Raw genomic sequence first — 20,027 nt, 5'->3', positions numbered from 1 at the left:
AGAGCATTTAAAGGATGCATTTCTATATATGCGAGATGCACAGAGGGATATTTGCACTCTGGCATCAAGAGTAAGTGCGATGTCCATTTCTGCCAGAAGAGGGTTATGGACGCGACAGTGGTCAGGTGATGCGGATTCCAAACGGCATATGGAAGTATTGCCGTATAAAGGGGAGGAGTTATTTGGGGTCAGTCTATCGGACCTGGTGGCCACGGCAACGGCTGGGAAATCCACCTTTTTACCCCAGGTCACCTCTCAGCAGATAAAGATACCGTCTTTTCAGGCTCAGTCCTTTCGTCCCCATAAGGGCAAGCGGGCAAAAGGCCACTCATATCTGCCCCGGGGCAGAGGAAGGGGAAAAAGACTGCAGCAGACAGCCTCTTCCCACGAACAGAAGCCCTCCCCCGCTTCTGCCAAGTCCTCAGCATGACGCTGGGGCCTTACAAGCGGACTCAGACACGGTGGGGGCCCGTCTCAAGAATTTCAGCGCGCAGTGGGCTCACTCGCAAGTGGACCCCTGGATCCTGCAGGTAGTATCTCAGGGGTACAAATTGGAATTCGAGACGTCTCCCCCTCGCCGGTTCCTGAAGTCTGCTTTACCAACGTCTCCCCCCCGACAGGGAGGCAGTATTGGAAGCCATTCACAAGCTGTATTCCCAGCAGGTGATAATCAAGGTACCCCTCCTACAACAGGGAAAGGGGTATTATTCCACGCTGTTTGTGGTACCGAAGCCGGACAGCTCGGTGAGACCCATTTTAAATCTGAAATCCTTGAACACTTACATAAAAAGGTTCAAGTTCAAGATGGAGTCACTCAGAGCAGTGATGGCGAACCTGGAAGAAGGGGACTATATGGTGTCTCTGGACATCAAGGATGCTTACCTCCATGTCCCAATTTTCCCTTCTCACCAAGGGTACCTCAGGTTTGTGGTACAGAACCGTCACTATCAGTTTCAGACGCTGCCGTTTGGATTGTCCACGGCACCCCGGGTCTTTACCAAGGTAATGGCCGAAATGATGATTCTTCTTCGAAGAAAAGGCGTCTTAATTATCCCTTACTTGGACGATCTCCTGATAAGGGCAAGGTCCAGAGAACAGTTAGAGGTCGGAGTAGCACTATCTCAAGTAGTACTACGACAGCACGGATGGATTCTAAATATTCCAAAATCGCAGCTGATTCCGACGACACGTCTGCTGTTCCTAGGGATGATTCTGGACACAGTACAGAAAAAGGTGTTTCTCCCGGAGGAGAAAGCCAGGGAGTTATCCGACCTAGTCAGGAACCTCCTAAGACCAGGCCAAGTGTCAGTGCATCAATGCACAAGGGTCCTGGGAAAGATGGTGGCTTCTTACGAAGCGATTCCATTCGGCAGATTCCACGCAAGAACTTTTCAGTGGGATCTGCTGGACAAATGGTCCGGATCGCATCTTCAAATGCATCAGCGGATAACCCTGTCTCCAAGGACAAGGGTGTCTCTCCTGTGGTGGTTACAGAGTGCTCATCTCCTAGAGGGCCGCAGATTCGGCATTCAGGATTGGGTCCTGGTGACCACGGATGCCAGCCTGAGAGGCTGGGGAGCAGTCACACAGGGAAAAAATTTCCAGGGCTTGTGGTCAAGCATGGAAACGTCACTTCACATAAATATTCTGGAACTAAGGGCCATTTACAATGCCCTAAGTCAGGCAAGGCCTCTGCTTCAGGGTCAGCCGGTGTTGATCCAGTCGGACAACATCACGGCAGTCGCCCACGTAAACAGACAGGGCGGCACAAGAAGCAGGAGGGCAATGACGGAAGTTGCAAGGATTCTTCGCTGGGCGGAAAATCATGTGATAGCACTGTCAGCAGTGTTCCTTCCGGGAGTGGACAACTGGGAAGCAGACTTCCTCAGCAGACACGATCTTCACCCGGGGGAGTGGGGACTTCACCCAGAAGTCTTCCACATGATTGTGAACCGTTGGGAAAAACCAAAGGTGGACATGATGGCGTCCCGCCTCAACAAAAAAATGGACAGATATTGCGCCAGGTCAAGGGACCCTCAGGCAATAGCTGTGGACGCTCTGGTAACACCGTGGGTGTACCAGTCAGTATATGTGTTCCCTCCTCTGCCTCTCATACCCAAGGTACTGAGAATCATAAGAAGGAGAGGTGTAAAGACTATACTCGTGGCTCCGGATTGGCCAAGAAGGACTTGGTACCTGGAAATTCAAGAGATGCTCACGGAAGACCCGTGGCCTCTACCTCTAAGAAAGGACCTGCTCCAGCAGGGACCATGTCTGTTCCAAGACTTACCGCGGCTGCGTTTGACGGCATGGCGGTTGAACGCCGGATCCTGATGGAAAAAGGCATTCCGGATGAAGTTATCCCTACCCTGATCAAAGCCAGGAAGGATGTAACTGTGCAACATTATCACCGTATTTGGCGTAAATATGTTGCGTGGTGTGAGGCCAGGAAGGCCCTACAGAGGAATTTCAACTGGGTCGATTCCTGCATTTCCTGCAAACAGGACTGTCTATGGGCCTCAAATTAGGGTCCATTAAGGTTCAAATTTCGGCCCTGTCGATATTCTTCCAAAAAGAACTAGCTTCAGTTCCTGAAGTTCAGACGTTTGTCAAGGGGGTACTGCATATACAGCCTCCTTTTGTGCCTCCAGTGGCACCTTGGGATCTCAATGTAGTTTTGGGATTCCTAAAATCACATTGGTTTGAACCACTCACCACTGTGGATTTAAAATATCTCACATGGAAAGTGGTAATGCTGTTAGCCCTGGCTTCAGCCAGGCGTGTATCAGAATTGGCGGCTTTATCCTATAAAAGCCCTTACCTAATTTTTCATACGGACAGGGCAGAATTGAGGACTCGTCCTCAATTTCTCCCTAAGGTGGTTTCAGCATTTCACTTAAACCAGCCTATTGTGGTGCCTGCGGCTACTAGGGACTTGGAGGATTCCAAGTTGCTGGACGTAGTCAGGGCCCTGAAAATATATGTTTCCAGGACGGCTGGAGTCAGAAAATCTGACTCGCTGTTTATCCTGTATGCACCCAACAAGCTGGGTGCCCCTGCTTCTAAGCAGACGATTGCTCGTTGGATTTGTAGTACAATTCAGCTTGCACATTCTGTGGCAGGCCTGCCACAGCCAAAATCTGTAAAAGCCCATTCCACACGGAAAGTGGGCTCATCTTGGGCGGCTGCCCGAGGGGTCTCGGCTTTACAACTTTGCCGAGCAGCTACTTGGTCAGGGGCAAATACGTTTGCAAAATTCTACAAATTTGATACCCTGGCTGAGGAGGACCTGGAGTTCTCTCATTCGGTGCTGCAGAGTCATCCGCACTCTCCCGCCCGTTTGGGAGCTTTGGTATAATCCCCATGGTCCTTTCGGAGTCCCCAGCATCCACTAGGACGTCAGAGAAAATAAGAATTTACTTACCGATAATTCTATTTCTCATAGTCCGTAGTGGATGCTGGGCGCCCATCCCAAGTGCGGATTGTCTGCAACACTTGTACATAGTTATTGTTACAAAAATCGGGTTATTATTGTTGTGAGCCATCTTTTCAGAGGCTCCTCTGTTATCATGCTGTTAACTGGGTTCAAATCACAAGTTGTACGGTGTGATTGGTGTGGCTGGTATGAGTCTTACCCGGGATTCAAAATCCTTCCTTATTGTGTACGCTCGTCCGGGCACAGTATCCTAACTGAGGCTTGGAGGAGGGTCATGGGGGGAGGAGCCAGTGCACACCAGGTAGTCCTAAAGCTTTTACTTTTGTGCCCAGTCTCCTGCGGAGCCGCTATTCCCCATGGTCCTTTCGGAGTCCCCAGCATCCACTACGGACTATGAGAAATAGAATTATCGGTAAGTAAATTCTTATTTTCTCTAACGTCCTAGTGGATGCTGGGAACTCCGTAATGACCATGGGGATTATACCAAAGCTCCCAAACGGGCGGGAGAGTGCGGATGACTCTGCAGCACCGAATGGGCAAACTCAAGGTCCTCCTCAGCCAGGGTATCAAACTTGTAGAATTTTGCAAATGTGTTTGAACCCGACCAAGTAGCAGCTCGGCAAAGCTGTAAAGCCGAGACCCCTCGGGCAGCCGCCCAAGAAGAGCCCACCTTCCTTGTGGAATGGGCTTTCACTGATTTTGGATACGGCAATCCAGCCGCAGAATGAGCCTGCTGAATCGTGTTACAGATCCAGCGGGCAACGGTTTGCTTTGAAGCAGGAGCCCCCAACTTGTTGGGGGCATATAGGATAAACAGCGAGTCAGTTTTCCTGACTCCAGCCGTTCTGGCTACATAAATCTTCAAAGCCCTGACTACATCTAGTAACCTGGAATCCTCCAAGTCACGAGTAGCCGCAGGCACAATAGGTTGGTTCAAATGAAAAGATGACACCACCTTTGGCAGAAATTGGGGACGAGTCCGCAATTCTGCCCTGTCCATATGAAAAACCAGATAGGGGCTTTTACATGACAAAGCTGCCAATTCTGACACACGCCTAGCCGAAGCTAATGCCAATAGCATGACCACCTTCCACGTGAGATACTTTAGCTTCACGGTCTTAAGTGGTTCAAACCAGTGGGATTTTAGGAAACCCAACACCACGTTGAGATCCCAAGGTGCCACTGGTGGAACAAAAGGGGGCTGAATATGCAGCACTCCCTTAACAAACGACTGAACTTCAGGAAGAGACGCCAGTTCCTTTTGAAAGAAAATGGATAGGGCCGAAATCTGGACCTTTATGGATCCCAACTTCAAGCCCATAGTCACTCCAGACTGTAGAAAGTGCAGAAATCTGCCCAGTTGGAATTCCTCTGTAGGGGCCTTCCTGGCCTCACACCAAGCAACATATTTTTGCCATATGCGGTGATAATGCTTTGCTGTCACGTCCTTCCTAGCCTTTATCAGCGTAGGAATAACTTCCTCCAGAATGCCTTTTTCCGCTAGGATCCGGCGTTCAACCGCCATGCCGTCAAACGCAGCCGCGGTAAGTCTTGGAACAGGCAGGGCCCCTGTTGCAACAGGTCCTGTCTGAGAGGCAGAGGCCATGGGTCCTCTGTGAGCATTTCTTGCAGTTCCGGGTACCAAGTCCTTCTTGGCCAATCCGGAACAATGAGTATTGTTCTCACTCCTCTTCTTCTTACGATTCTCAGCACCTTGGGTATGAGAGGAAGAGGAGGAAACACATAGACCGACTGGAACACCCACGGTGTTACCAGGGCGTCCACAGCTATCGCCTGAGGGTCTCTTGACCTGGCGCAATACCGTTGTAGCTTTTTGTTGAGACGGGACGCCATCATGTCTACCTGTGGCAGTTCCCATCGATTTGTAATCTGAATGAAGACTTCGTGATGAAGTCCCCACTCTCCCGGGTGAAGGTCGTGCCTGCTGAGGAAGTCTGCTTCCCAGTTGTCCACCCCCGGAATAAACACTGCTGACAGTGCTTGCACGTGATTCTCCGCCCACCGAAGAATCCTGGTGGCTTCCGCCATCGCGACTCTGCTTCTTGTGCCGCCCTGGCGGTTTACATGAGCCACCGCGGTGATGTTGTCTGACTGAATCAGCACCGGTTGGTTGCGAAGCAGGGGCTCCGCTTGACTCAGGGCGTTGAATATGGCCCTTAGTTCCAGGATATATATGTGCAGACAAGCCTCCTGACTTGACCACAACCCTTGGAAGTTTCTTCCCTGAGTGACTGCCCCCCACCCTCGGAGGCTCGCATCCGTGGTCACCAGGACCCAGTCCTGTATGCCGAACCTGCGGCCCTCAAGAAGGTGAGCACTCTGTAGCCACCACAGAAGAGACACCCTGGCCCTGGGGGACAGGGTGATCAGCCGATGCATCTGAAGATGCGATCCGGACCATTTGTCCAACAGATCCCATTGAAAGATCCTCGCATGGAACCTGCCGAAGGGAATGGCTTCGTACGATGCCACCATCTTTCCCAGGACTCGCGTGCAGTAATGCACCGACACCTGTTTCGGTTTTAAGAGGTCTCTGACTAGAGTCACAAGCTCTTGAGCCTTCTCCATCGGGAGAAACACCTTCTTCTAGTCTGTGTCCAGAATCATGCCCAGAAAGGGCAGACGCGTCGTAGGAATCAGCTGCGACTTTGGGATATTCAGAATCCAGCCATGCTGTTGCAACACTTCCTGAGAGTGCGCTACGCTGATCTGCAACTGCTCCCTTGACCTCGCCTTTATGAGGAGATCGTCCAAGTATGGGATAACTGTGACTCCTTGCTTTCTCAGGATCACCATCATTTCTGCCATTACCTTGGTAAATATTCTCGGTGCCGTGGAGAGCCCAAACGGCAACGTCTGGAATTGGTAATGACAGTCCTGTACCACAAATCTGAGGTACTCCTGATGAGGCGGATAAATGGGGACATGCAAGTAAGCATCCTTGATGTCCAGAGACACCATAAAATCCCCCTCTTCCAGGCTTGCAATGACCGCTCTGAGCGATTCCATTTTGAACTTGAATCTTTTCAGATAAATGTTCAGGGACTTTAAATTTAATATAGGTCTGACCGAACCGTCCGGTTTCAGTGCCACAAACATTGTGGAATAGTATCCCTTTCCCTGTTGAAGAAGGGGAACCTTTACCACCACCTGCTGGAGAAATAGCTTGTGAATTGCCGCTACCACTACTTCCCTTTCTATGGGGGAAGCTGGCAGGGCCGATTTTAGGTAACGTTGAGGGGGCATCACCTCGAATTCCAGCTTGTATCCCTGAGACACAATCTGTATAGTCCAGGGATCCACCTGTGAGCGAACCCACTGGTGGCTGAAATGTCGGAGACGCGCCCCCACCGCTCCTGGCTCCACCCGTGGAGCCCCAGAGTCATGCGGTGGATTTAGTGGAAGCCGGGGAGGACTTCTGTTCCTGGGAACTAGCTGTAAGGTGCAGCTTTTTTCCTCTACCCCTGCCTCTAGCAAGAAAGGAAGCACCTCTGACCTTCTTGCTTCTTTGTGCGCGAAAGGACTGCATTTGGTAATACGGTGCTTTCTTAGGTTGTGAGGGAATATATGGCAAAAAGTTTGACTTCCCAGCAGTAGCTGTGGAAACCAGGTCCGAGAGACCGTCCCCAAACAATTCCTCACCCTTGTAAGGTAACACCTCCATGTGTTTTTTGGAGTCGGCATCACCTGTCCACTGCAGAGTCCACAGGACCCTCCTGGCAGAAATTGACATTGCATTAATTCTAGAGCCCAGTAGGCAAATGTCCCTCTGGGCATCCCTCATATATAGGACAGTGTCTTTTATATGCCCCAGGGTCAGCATAATGGTATCCCTGTCCAAGGTATCCATTTCCTCAGACAGATTATCTGTCCACGCTGCTACAGCACTACACATCCACACCGACGCAATTGCCGGCCTCAGTAGAGTCCCTGAATGTGTATAAACAGATTTCAGGATACTTTCCTGCTTTCTATCTGCAGGATCCTTTAGGGTGGCCGTATCCTGCGACGGCAGGGCCACCTTCTTAGATAAGCGTGTCAGAGCTTTATCTACCCTAGGGGAGGATTCCCAGCGCACCCTGTCCTCTGGCGGGAAAGGGTACGCCATAAGTAACCTTTTGGAAATCAGGACTTTCTTATCGGGGGAATCCCACGCTCTTTCACATAACTCATTTAACTCATGTGAAGGGGGAAAAGTCACCTCTTGCTTTTCTCCCCATACATATAAACCCTCTTGTCAGGGACAGGGTTTACCTCTGATATGTGTTAAACATCCTTCATCGCTATAATCATGTAGCGTATAGCTTTTGTCATTTTCTGTTGCAATTTTGCATCCTCGTCGTCGACACTGGAGTCAGAATCCGTGTCGACATCTGTGTCAACCATTTTGGATAGTGGACGCTTTTGAGACCCTGAGGGCCTCTGCGCTGTAGGATCAGACATGGGTTGAGACCCTGACTGGCCCGAGGTATCAGCTTTATCCAACCTATTATGTAAGGAGTTTACATTATCATTTAACACCTTCCACATATCCATCCAATCAGGTGTCGGCACCGTCGGCGGCGACACGTCAGTCAACTGCACTTGCCCTGCCTCCACATAGCCCTCTTCGTCAAACATGTCGACACACGCGTACCGACACACCACACACACAGGGGAAGCTATAAATGAGGACAGGACCCCCCCCAAGGCCTTTTGGAGAGACAGAGAGCACACACCCCAGCGCTATATAACCCAGGGATTACACAGTACTTTAGTGTTTACCCAGTAGCTGCTGTATTATGATTAATGCGCCTAAATTTATGTCCCCCCCCCCCCCTCTCTTTTTCACCCTTCTACCGTGATTCTGCAGGGGAGAGCCTGGGGAGCTTCCTCTCAGCGGAGCTGTGGCAGGAAAATGGCGCTGGTGAGTGCTGAGGACGAAGGCCCCGCCCCCTCAGCGGCGGACTTCTGTCCCGCGATTTTCTGTAAAATAAATGGCGGGAGCTCATACATATAACAGTGTCCCACTGTCTATATGCAGTTTTCGCCAGGAGGTATCAATTGCTGCCCAGGGCGCCCCCCCCTGCGCCCTACAGTGACCGGAGTGTGTGGGTTAGTGTGGGCGCAATGGCGCACAGCTGCAGTGCTGTGCGCTACCTCATGTGAAGACAGGAGTCTTCTGTCGCCGATTTCGATGTCTTCTCCGCTTCTGCCGGCTTCTGTCTTCTGGCTCTGCGAGGGGGACGGCGGCGCGGCTCCGGGAACGGACGACAAGGTCAGGTCCTGTGTTCGATCCCTCTGGAGCTAATGGTGTCCAGTAGCCTAAGAAGCGCAACCTAGCCGCAGTTAGTAGGTTTGCTTCTCTCCCCTTAGTCCCACGTAGCAGAGAGTCTGTTGCCAGCAGAAGCTCTCTGAAAATAAAAAAACCTAACTAAAATACTTTCTTATTAGCAAGCTCAGGAGAGCTCACTAAAAGCACCCAGCTCTGTCCGGGCACAGATTCTGAGGTCTGGAGGAGGGGCATAGAGGGAGGAGCCAGTGCACACCAGATAGTACTAAATCTTTCTTTAGAGTGCCCAGTCTCCTGCAGAGCCCGCTATTCCCCATGGTCCTTACGGAGTTCCCAGCATCCACTAGGACGTTAGAGAAATGTTTTTACCAAGGTGCAAATTGCTTCTTTTTTATTTGCTCCCAATTCCTAATCAGGCCTAAAATGTACCTAAAATATTACAACTTATGCATCCGTCACTGCAGAGTCTCAGTTTCATTGGCTACTCCACAGCCCATTTCCTCAGACCTGGCTGAGCCTCTTCTCCAACACGCAATGGCCTCTATGGGCTTGATCCTGGGATGCCAATCTATGTGGGGAGGGTGGTATGTAGGGTCGACCAGGACTGGTAGACTGTAAGTAGGTCGACAGGGACTCTAGGTCGACATGTACTAGGACGATATGAGTTTTTTCACTTTTTTGGGTGTCGTTTTCTCCGTACAGTGACCGGGAACCCCAATTAGTGCACCGCTTCGCTCGCCATGCTTCGGGCAAGGTGCCTCGCTTCGACAGGCACAGGTTACCGTTCCCAGTTGTAGTCTACGTGGATCGTAAAGTATGAAAACGTTCATAAAATGAAAAGAAAGAAAAATTTGAAAAACTCATGTCGACCTAGAAACCATGTTGACCTACTTACTGTCGACCTAGAGACCGGATACCCTATGGGTATACACACCTTGAAAAAAAATAAGAATTTACTTACCGATAATTCTATTTCTCGTAGTCCGTAGTGGATGCTGGGAACTCCGTAAGGACCATGGGGAATAGCGGCTCCGCAGGAGACTGGGCACAAAAGTAAAAGCTTTAGGACTACCTGCTGTGCACTGGCTCCTCCCCCTATGACCCTCCTCCAAGCCTCAGTTAGGATACTGTGCCCGGACGAGCGTACACAATAAGGAAGGATATTGAATCCCGGGTAAGACTCATACCAGCCACACCAATCACACCGTACAACCTGTGATCTGAACCCAGTTAACAGCATGATAACAGAGGAGCCTCTGAAAAGATGGCTCACAACAATAATAACCCGATTTAGTTAACAATAACTATGTACAAGTACTGCAGACAATCCGCACTTGGGATGGGCGCCCAGCATCCACTACGGACTACGAGAAATAGAATTATCGGTAAGTAAATTCTTATTTTCTCTGACGTCCTAGTGGATGCTGGGAACTCCGTAAGGACCATGGGGATTATACCAAAGCTCCCAAACGGGCGGGAGAGTGCGGATGACTCTGCAGCACCGAATGAGAGAACTCCAGGTCCTCCTCAGCCAGGGTATCAAATTTGTAGAATTTAGCAAACGTGTTTGCCTCTGACCAAGTAGCTGCTCGGCAAAGTTGTAAAGCCGAGACCCCTCGGGCAGCCGCCCAAGATGAGCCCACTTTCCTTGTGGAATGGGCTTTTACAGATTTTGGCTGTGGCAGGCCTGCCACAGAATGTGCAAGCTGAATTGTACTACAAATCCAACGAGCAATAGTCTGCTTAGAAGCAGGAGCACCCAGCTTGTTGGGTGCATACAGGATAAACAGCGAGTCAGATTTTCTGACTCCAGCCGTCCTGGAAACATATATTTTCAGGGCCCTGACTACGTCCAGCAACTTGGAGTCCTCCAAGTCCCTAGTAGCCGCAGGCACCACAATAGGCTGGTTCAAGTGAAATGCTGAAACCACCTTAGGGAGAAATTGAGGACGAGTCCTCAATTCTGCCCTGTCCGCATGAAAAATTAGGTAAGGGCTTTTATAGGATAAAGCCGCCAATTCTGAGACACGCCTGGCTGAAGCCAGGGCTAACAGCATTACCACTTTCCATGTGAGATATTTTAAATCCACTGTGGCAAGTGGTTCGAACCAATGTGATTTTAGGAATCCCAAAACCACATTGAGATCCCAGGGTGCCACTGGAGGCACAAAGGGAGGCTGTATATGCAGTACCCCCTTTACAAAAGTCTGGACTTCAGGAACTGAAGCCAATTCTTTCTGGAAGAAAATCGACAAGGCCGAAATTTGAACCTTAATGGATCCTAATTTTAGGCCCATGGACAGTCCTGTTTGCAGGAAATGCAGGAAACGACCTAGTTGAAATTCCTGTGTTGGGGCCTTCCTGGCCTCGCACAACATATTTCCTCCAAATACGGTGATAATGTTGTGCAGTTACATCCTTCCTGGCTTTGATCAGGGTAGGGATGACTTCATCTGGAATGCCTTTCTCCTTCAGGATCCGGCGTTCAACCGCCATGCCGTCAAACGCAGCCGCGGTAAGTCTTGGAACAGACAGGGTCCTTGCTGAAGCAGGTCCCTTCTTAGAGGTAGAGGCCACGGATCCTCCATGAGCATCTCCTGAAGTTCCGGGTACCAAGTCCTTCTTGGCCAATCCGGAGCCACGAGTATAGTTCTTACTCCTCTCCGTCTTATAATCCTCAGTACCTTGGGTATGAGAGGCAGAGGAGGGAACACATACACTGACTGGTACACCCACGGTGTTACCAGAGCGTCCACCGCTATTGCCTGAGGGTCCCTTGACCTGGCGCAATACCTGTCTAGTTTTTTGTTGAGGCGGGACGCCATCATGTCCACCTTTGGTTTTTCCCAACGGTTTACAATCAATTGGAAGACTTCTGGATGAAGTCCCCACTCTCCCGGGTGGAGATCGTGTCTGCTGAGAAAATCTGCTTCCCAGTTGTCCACTCCGGGAATGAACACTGCTGACAGTGCTATCACATGATTTTCCGCCCAGCGAAGAAACCTTGCAGCTTCTGCCATCGCTCTCCTGCTTCTTGTGCCGCCCTGTCTGTTTACGTGGGCGACTGCCGTGATGTTGTCCGACTGGATCAACACCGGCTGACCCTGAAGCAGAGGCCTTGCTTGACTTAGGGCATTGTAAATGGCCCTTAGTTCCAGGATATTTATGTGAAATGACGTTTCCATGCTTGACCACAAGCCCTGGAAATTTCTTCCCTGTGTGACTGCTCCCCAGCCTCTCAGGCTGGCATCCGTGGTCACCAGGACCCAGTCCTGAATGCCGAATCTGCGGCCCTCTAGAAGATGAGCACTCTGCAACCACCACAGGAGAGACACCCTTGTCCTTGGAGACAGGGTTATCCGCTGATGCATCTGAAGATGCGATCCGGACCATTTGTCCAGCAGATCCCACTGAAAGGTTCTTGCGTGGAATCTGCCGAATGGAATCGCTTCGTAAGAAGCCACCATTTTTCCCAGGACCCTTGTGCATTGATGCACTGACACTTGGCCTGGTTTTAGGAGGTTCCTGACTAGCTCGGATAACTCCCTGGCTTTCTCCTCTGGGAGAAACACCTTTTTCTGGACTGTGTCCAGAATCATCCCTAGGAACAGCAGACGTGTCGTCGGAATCAGCTGCGATTTTGGAATATTTAGAATCCACCCGTGCTGTCGTAACACTACTTGAGATAGTGCTACTCCGACCTCTAACTGTTCCCTGGACCTTGCCCTTATCAGGAGATCGTCCAAGTAAGGGATAATTAAGACGCCTTTTCTTCGAAGAAGAATCATCATTTCGGCCATTACCTTGGTAAAGATCCGGGGTGCCGTGGACAATCCAAACGGCAGCGTCTGAAACTGATAATGACAGTTCTGTACCACAAACCTGAGGTACCCTTGGTGAGAAGGGCAAATTGGGACATGGAGGTAAGCATTATTGATGTTCATAGACACCATATAGTCCCCTTCTTCCAGGTTCGCTATCACTGTTCTGAGTGACTCCATCTTGAATTTGAACCTTTGTATGTAAGTGTTCAAGGATTTCAGATTTAAAATAGGTCTCACCGAGCCGTCTGGCTTCGGCACCACAAACAGCGTGGAATAATACCCCTTTCCCTGTTGCAGGAGGGGTACCTTGATTATCACCTGCTGGGAATACAGCTTGTGAATGGCTTCCAATACCGCCTCCCTGTCGGAGGGAGACGTTGGTAAAGCAGACTTCAGGAACCGGCGAGGGGGAGACGTCTCGAATTCCAATTTGTACCCCTGAGATACTACCTGCAGGATCCAGGGGTCCACTTGCGAGTGAGCCCACTGCGCTCTGAAATTCTTGAGACGGCCCCCCACCGTGCCTGAGTCCGCTTGTAAGGCCCCAGCGTCATGCTGAGGACTTGGCAGAAGCGGGGGAGGGCTTCTGTTCCTGGGAAGAGGCTGCCTGATGCAGTCTTTTTCCCCTTCCTCTGCCCCGGGGCAGAAATGAGGAGCCTTTTGCCCGCTTGCCCTTATGGGGACGAAAGGACTGAGCCTGAAAAGACGGTGTCTTTTTCTGCTGAGAGGTGACTTGGGGTAAAAAGGTGGATTTCCCAGCCGTTGCCGTGGCCACCAGGTCCGATAGACTGACCCCAAATAACTCCTCCCCTTTATACGGCAATACTTCCATATGCCGTTTGGAATTCGCATCACTTGACCACTGTCGCGTCCATAACCCTCTTCTGGCAGAAATGGACAGCGCACTTACTCTTGATGCCAGAGTGCAAATATCCCTCTGTGCATCTCGCATATATAGAAATGCATCCTTTAAATGCTCTATAGTCAATAATATACTGTCCCTATCCAGGGTATCAATATTTTCAGTCAGGGAATCCGACCAAGCCACCCCAGCACTGCACATCCAGGCTGAGGCGATTGCTGGTCACAGTATAACACCAGTATGTGTGTATATACTTTTTAGGATATTTTCCAGCTTCCTATCAGCTGGTTCCTTGAGGGCGGCCGTATCAGGAGACGGTAACGCCACTTGTTTTGATAAGCGTGTGAGCGCTTTATCTACCCTAGGGGGTGTTTCCCAACGCGCCCTAACCTCTGGCGGGAAAGGGTATAATGCCAATAATTTTTTAGAAATTATCAGTTTTTTATCGGGGGAAACCCACGCTTCATCACACACCTCATTTAATTCATCTGATTCAGGAAAAACTACGGGTAGTTTTTTCACACCCCACATAATACCCTTTTTTGTGGTACTTGTAGTATCAGAAATGTTCAAAACCTCCTTCATTGCCGTGATCATGTAACGTGTGGCCCTACTGGAAGTCACGTTTGTCTCCTCACCGTCGACACTGGAGTCAGTGTCCGTGTCTGGGTCTGTGTCGACCATCTGAGGTAACGGGCGCTTTAGAGCCCCTGACGGTGTTTGAGACGCCTGGACAGGCACTAGCTGATTTGCCGGCTGTCTCATGTCGTCAACAGACTTTTGTAAAGTGCTGACGCTATCACGTAATTCCTTCCATAAGACCATCCAGTCAGGTGTCGACTCCCTAGGGGGTGACATCACTATTACAGGCAATTGCTCCGCCTCCACACCATTTTCCTCCTCATACATGTCGACACAAACGTACCGACACACAGCACACACACAGGGAATGCTCTGATAGAGGACAGGACCCCACTAGCCCTTTGGGGAGACAGAGGGAGAGTTTGCCAGCACACACCAGAGCGCTATATATAATGTATAGGGACAACCTTATATAAGTGTTTCTCCCTTATATAGCTGCTGTATAGATTCTTATGCCAATTTAGTGCCCCCCCTCTCTTGTTTTACCCTGTTTCTGTAGTGCAGGACTGCAGGGGAGAGTCAGGGAGACGTCCTTCCAGCGGAGCTGTGAGGGAAAATGGCGCTTGTGTGCTGAGGAGATAGGCTCCGCCCCCTTCTCGGCGGCCTTTCTCCCGCTTTTTTAAGGAAAACTGGCAGGGGTTAAATGCATCCATATAGCCCAGGAGCTATATGTGATGCATTTTTCGCCATCCAAGGTGTTTTTATTGCGTCTCAGGGCGCCCCCCCCCCCCCCCAGCGCCCTGCACCCTCAGTGACCGGAGTGTGAAGTGTGCTGAGAGCAATGGCGCACAGCTGCGGTGCTGTGCGCTACCTTGTTGAAGACAGGACGTCTTCTGCCGCCGATTTTCCGGACCTCTTCTGTCTTCTGGCTCTGTAAGGGGGCTGGCGGCGCGGCTCTGGGACCCATCCATGGCTGGGCCTGTGATCGGTCCCTCTGGAGCTAATGTCCAGTAGCCTAAGAAGCCCAATCCACTCTGCACGCAGGTGAGTTCGCTTCTTCTCCCCTTAGTCCCTCGATGCAGTGAGCCTGTTGCCATCAGGACTCACTGAAAATAAAAAACCTAACTTAAACTTTTTCACTAAGCAGCTCAGGAGAGCCACCTAGTGTGCACCCTTCTCGTTCGGGCACAAAAATCTAACTGAGGCTTGGAGGAGGGTCATAGGGGGAGGAGCCAGTGCACACCAGGTAGTCCTAAAGCTTTTACTTTTGTGCCCAGTCTCCTGCGGAGCCGCTATTCCCCATGGTCCTTACGGAGTTCCCAGCATCCACTAGGACGTCAGAGAAATAAGATTTTAAACCTACCGGTAAATCTATTTCTCCTAGTCCGTAGAGGATGCTGGGGACTCCGTAAGGACCATGGTGGTATAGACGGGCTCCGCAGGAGATAGGGCACCTAAAAAGAACTTTGACTATGGGTGTGCGCTGGCTCCTCCCTCTATGCCCCTCCTCCAGACCTCATTTAGAGAACTGTGCCCAGAGGAGATGGACACTACAAGGCAGGATTTAGAAATCCAAGGGCAAGATTCATACCAGCCCACACCAAGCATACCACGTAACCTGGATCATACAAAAACAGTTAACCATATGAACAATGGCCCTCATTCCGAGTTGATCGGTCGCAAGGCGAATTTAGCAGAGTTACACACGCTAAGCCGCCGCCTACTGGGAGTGAATCTTAGCTTCTTAAAATTGCGACCGATGTATTCGCAATAATGCGATTACTAACTACTTAGCAGTTTCAGAGTAGCTCCAGACTTACTCTGCCTGTGCGATCATTTCAGTGCTTGTCGTTCCTGGTTGACGTCACAAACACACCCAGCGTTCGCCCAGGCACTCCCACCGTTTCTCCGGCCACTCCTGCGTTTTTCCCGGAAACGGTAGCGATGAAAAATACCGAGCGAACAACTCGGAATGAGGGCCAATAACAGCAACGGTCCAAGACCGATGTCAACTGTAACATAACCCTTATTTAAGCAACAACTATATACAAGTCTTGCAGAGTTTCCGCACTGGGACGGGCGCCCAGCATCCTTTACGGACTAGGAGAAATAGATTTACCGGTAGGTTTAAAATCTTATTTTCTCTTACGTCCTAGAGGATGCTGGGGACTCCGTAAGGACCATGGGGTTTATACCAAAGCACTCTGGAAAAGGGGTTGGTAGAGTCTGCACAGGATCTCTCAATCTAAATGCTTGGTACTTTAAATGATATAGGTTAGAACTATAGCTCTAAACGTAAACCAACATATGGCCATAAAACAAACGAATGATTGATATCTGGCACTGGGTTGGCGGTGCTCCCAGAGATAGTTCAGTAAACTAGTCAAGGGAAAGTGTATGGTTCTTGTATAGTACAGGAGCCAAAAGGAGAAGAAAGACTACGAGTCTCTTCTGGGGCACACTTTTGTTATGAAATATATGGTCTTGTAATATTAAAATGTAACTTTTATTGGTATTCCTCTAAAAAAATAGCTATAAGGCAAAGGACAAAAAATATATATATATGAAGATAATATCAATTATCGAAAGGTTTGTCTATCCAATTTGAACATTATTGATTGAATATGGGTGATACAAATCAAACTTGATGGCTCTATTGGGCGAAATTATATGTGTCTCTCTGGTGTTAGAAAGAAAGAATAAGTAATATACAAGAATATGTAATGTAAATATATTCGTTACCTTCTTCCGAGAAAATAAACTGTACTTATAATAACAATATACCGGAAGGAAGGGGTATTATTCTGTCTAACAAGCCGGGCTCCACCCTAATAATTGCTAAAGTATAAGTTTTCACAATCTAAGATAGAAAATGATAATTAATGATAACAATACTTTGGCTCCAAGTCCTGTGTTCTGGGTTAGGATATAAATACCTGCAGTACCAAGTATTCTCTGGTGGTCTCCCAACCAGGTACTGACCTGGCCCACAGTGCTTGGCTTCCAAGATCAGACGAGGTTGGGCATACTCAGTGTGGTTTGACCGCAGGTGGATATATCCTGCTTGATGATACCTGGAACCAAGTATATAGCTCTGAGAGATCCCAATTTTTGTTGTTGAGATAATTGGGTGCTCTTAAATCCAGACACTGGCGGCACCTGATATTCCCTGATGGTCTCCAAAGGCGTAAGCTTCACCGGTCCCCCTGGGCTTAACTTCAAAGAAAATGAATGAAATAGTCTTTTTCAATGTTGTTGACCTTGGGTCGAGATATGGATAGCATCGGTGGCTATTGGAAGTCTATGGGGAAACAGAGAATCAGCTGCAAGCTGATTTAGGTTTGATCTGGGGTATATATAAAAATTCTCCAGATTCGGCCAGGAGTCCTGAGTAAATACTGATGTAATACTGATGTAATACTGATATGCAAAAATCAAAGTGTAGAAAAAATGTGTAAGAAAAATGTGTGAAAAATGGGTGTGGGGAAGAAAAGAGGGAAAAAGAGAATCAGGTCTATGTTAAACACCACTTCTGCTTTTTTGTCATCTGTGTGGACATCGAATGAGAAAATGAGAGGGTGTTGAAAAACGACACTGAGACTGAAGGAAGGCAGAGGGACTCTTCTACTGTCCTGTCACATGGCAAAATGGTGCTCTGTTTACATGCTGCATTGCAGAGCCACCAAGATTGCTTAGACAGAATGAGAGGGAGTACCAAACATCCAATCGGGCGGGACAGTGCGTATGACTCTGCAGCACCGACTGAGCAAACGCTAGGTTCTCATCAGCCAGGGTATCAAACTTGTAGAATTTAGCAAAAGTGTTTGACCCCGACCAAGTCGCCGCTCGGCAAAGTTGTAATGCCGAGACGCCTCGGGCAGCCGCCCAAGAAGAGCCTACCTTCCTAGTGGAATGGGCCTTAACCGAATTTGGTACCGGCAATCCAGCCGTAGAATGAGCCTGCTGAATCGTATTACAGATCCAGCGAGCAATAGTCTGCTTCGAAGCAGGTGCGCCAATCTTATTGGCAGCATACAGGACAAACAGAGCCTCTGTTTTCCTAATTCTAGCCGTCCTGGCTACATAAATCTTTAAGGCCCTGACTACATCCAGGGATCTGGAATCCTCCAGGTCACTTGTAGCCACAGGCACCACAATAAATTGATTCACATGGAATGAAGAAACCACCTTAGGCAAAAATTGCGGACGTGTCCTCAATTCAGCTCGATCCACGTGAAAAATCAAGTAGGGGCTTTTGTGTGACAAAGCCGCCAATTCTGACACTCACCTTGCTGATGCCAAGGCCAACAACATGACCACCTTCCAAGTAAGAAATTTCAACTCAACCTTGTTAAGCGGTTCAAACTAGTGTGATTTTAGGAACTGCAACACCACGTTGAGGTCCCACGGTGCCACTGGAGGCACAAAAGGAGGCTGGATGTGCAGCACTCCCTTTACAAACGTCTGGACTTCTGGAAGAGAAGCCAACTCCTTCTGAAAGAAAATCGAGAGGGCCAAAATCTGTACCTTTACAGAGCCTAATTTCAGGCCCATATCCACTCCTGTCTGTAGGAAGTGGAGAAAACGACCCAGAAGAAAATCTTCCATAGGTGCATTCTCGGTTTCAGACCAAGACACATACTTTCGCCAGATACGGTGATAATGCTAAACAGTCACCTCCTTCCTAACCTTTATTAAAGTAGGGATGACCTCTTCCGGAATCCCCTTTTTCGCTAGGATTCGGCGTTCAACAGCCATGCCGTCAAACGTAACCGCGGTAAGTCTTGAAATACACAGGGCCCCTGTTGCAACAGGTCTTCCTTCAGAGGAAGAGGCCAGGGATCTCCTGTGAGCATCTCTTGTAGATCTGAGTACCAGGCCCTTCGAGGCCAGTCTGGGACAACGAGTATCGTCTGTACTCTTCTTTGCCTTATGATCCTCAACACTTTTGTGATAAGAGGAAGAGGCGGAAACACTTAGACCGATTTGAACACCCACGGTGTTATTAGAGCGTCTACAGCCACTGCCTGAGGGTCCCGAGACCTTGCACAATACCTCCGAAGTTTTTTGTTGAGGCGTGACGCCATCATGTCTATTTGAGGAATTCCCCAAAGACGTGTTATGTCTGCAAAGACTTCTTGATGAAGTCCCCACTCTCCTGGATGGAGGTCGTGTCTGCTGAGGAAGTCTGCTTCCCAGTTGTCCACTCCCGGAATGAAGACAGCCGACAGAGCGCTTACATGATTTTCCGCCCAGCGAAGAATCCTGGTGGCTTCCGCCATCGCGACTCTGCTTCTTGTCCCGCCTTGGCGGTTCACATCAGCCACTGCTGTGACATTGTCTGATTGAATCAGAACCGGTAGGTTTCGAAGAAGACTCTCCGCTTGTCGAAGGCCGTTGTAAATGGCCCTGAGTTCCAACACATTGATGTGTAGACAGGACTCCTGGTCTGACCAAAGTCCCTGAAAATTTTTTCCTTGTGTGACCGCTCCCCATCCTCGGAGGCTCGCGTCCGTGGTAACCAGGATCCAATCCTGAATTCCGAACCTGCGACCCTCCAGCAGGTGAGCACTTTGCAACCACCACAGGAGAGACACTCTGGCTCCTGGGGACAGAGTTATTTTCCGATGTAAGTGCAGATGGAACCCGGACCACTTGTCCAGAAGGTCCCATTGAAAAGTCCTTGCATGGAACCTTCCGAAGGGAATGGCTTCGTAGGCCGCCACCATTTTTCCCAGTACTCGAGTGCATTGGTGAACTGACACCCTTTTTGGTTTTAGCAGGTCTCTGACCATGTTCTGGATGTCCTGGGCTTTCTCTATTGGGAGGAAGACCTTCATTTGTTCCGTATCCAGTATCATACCTAGGAACGGTAGTCGAGTTGTCAGAATCAACTGTGACTTCGGTAGCTTTAGAATCCAACCGTGTTGCTGGAGCACTCTCAGAGAGAGCGCCACACTGCTCAGCAATTTCTCTCTTGATCTCGCTTTTATCAGGAGATCGTCCAAGTATGGGATAATTGTGACTCCA

General features: G+C 49.5%; 1 pseudogene; it reads right to left on the bottom strand.

Moving 5' to 3' along the window:
- Positions 1 to 16,930: 16,930 nt before the first annotated feature.
- Positions 16,931 to 17,048, bottom strand: LOC134948583 (5S ribosomal RNA; annotated as a pseudogene).
- Between the last annotated feature and the right edge of the window lie 2,979 nt (positions 17,049 to 20,027).

The sequence above is a fragment of the Pseudophryne corroboree genome, chromosome 1, assembly GCF_028390025.1.
Source record: "Pseudophryne corroboree isolate aPseCor3 chromosome 1, aPseCor3.hap2, whole genome shotgun sequence".
NCBI lineage: Eukaryota > Metazoa > Chordata > Amphibia > Anura > Myobatrachidae > Pseudophryne > Pseudophryne corroboree.
Note: the sequence above shows the minus strand (reverse complement) of the source record. Positions and strands in the feature narration are given on the sequence as shown.